Source organism: Channa argus, chromosome 11, assembly GCF_033026475.1.
Source record: "Channa argus isolate prfri chromosome 11, Channa argus male v1.0, whole genome shotgun sequence".
In the NCBI taxonomy this organism is placed as follows: Eukaryota; Metazoa; Chordata; class Actinopteri; order Anabantiformes; family Channidae; genus Channa; species Channa argus.
The window spans coordinates 3,803,461-3,804,902 of NC_090207.1; positions in this window are offsets into that span (position 1 = coordinate 3,803,461).

The window sequence follows — 1,442 nt, forward strand, 5'->3', positions numbered from 1 at the left end:
TGACAAAACACTCTCAGCACATGTGTCATTCTGGAGTTGTTCTGGAACCTTCCTCAGTCAATGGGAGTTCACATTTCTATTTCTAAGCAAGAATGAAATGTGAGCAATACAGTTGAATTACAGAGGAAGATCATCGATTGTGATCAGTGTTTTGTCAACTGCACTTTTCAAGGCCGAGAACAAACGTTCAGTCTTAGAGGAGTTTTCAAGTTTATCACCAGGAAATGACCGACGGGTGGTGAATACAAAGTTTCGTGAAAGCAGAATTCATGAAATGTGGTTTACCAGCACTAAGTGAGCTCGTAGTTCCCGACTTTACAAGCTGACAAAGATCGACTGAATGCACCAGAAAAACAACATTTCAGAGGGTTCGAAGCTGAAACGCTGATGCTCTTTAAAACAAGTGCAGTGCAGTGAACTGGAGCAGAAGTTGCATTGTCAAACCAAACGTAAGGCGACGCACTTTTGGCTGCATTCAAAGGAATCTTTCAAGCCAAGGTCAGCTAGCCAATATCGTCAAAGCAAGAAACCCCAATCCACTACATGTCAAAAACCATATGAGTCCTAAATAAAATGACAGTTAGACGCAGCCAGTGCTGCCAAAAGTTAAGGACGTCCAACATTGCTCCCAGAGGGTGCGTTTCATCACCTAAAAGCTTTCTATACAGGAGACGCTGACTGTGGTGGAGAAAGGGTCTTGGTAAAGGCTCTTCCCTGCGACATGGTGGGAGATTCCAGCTCACCCTCAACATCTACATGGCTCAGCAGAGACCTAAACACTGGCCCCTCTAACGGGCTCTCACCACACAAGCTAAATAAACCGACAGGAAAAACTAAACCAAAACACAGAGAAAAATCCCTTCCAAACAAACAGAGCTGGCTCTCGACCTCACAGATCATCAGGAGAGACAGTGAAACCAAACAGCTGCGGGGGGAGAAAAAAAAGAAGAAAAGAAAAAGGGGAAAAACACAGGACAAAAACACTTTCAAACTAAAAAGAGAAAGTATCTGAGGAAAAAGAACCAACATTCACTTTTGTGTGCAGACGTGCATGTGGGCTAATACACACACATGCGCACACACACACTCACTCTCACACACACACACACACACAAGCCAGAGGTGCAGTGAACAAAAGTGCTTCAAGTCGGGGAAGTAAAAGAACTAACCCAGTAGAAATACGTATAAAACCTTAAATATGTTACTTTATGTACAAAAACTGTAACACGGGCCAATATCTCAGCTGTTTATGTATTTATATTTTCAAGTAGGTATCACCGCTAACTAGTAAGGGTTTGCATTGTCATTGTTTTAAAGATAAAAGGTCGTGTGATCTGACTGACCTTGCCGGCAAAGTAATCAATCACTGCTGATTTTTAAAATCTCTCCCATCCCACCCTGCCCTGCCTTACTCCACCTGCTGCCATCTTTTTTTTTTTAAA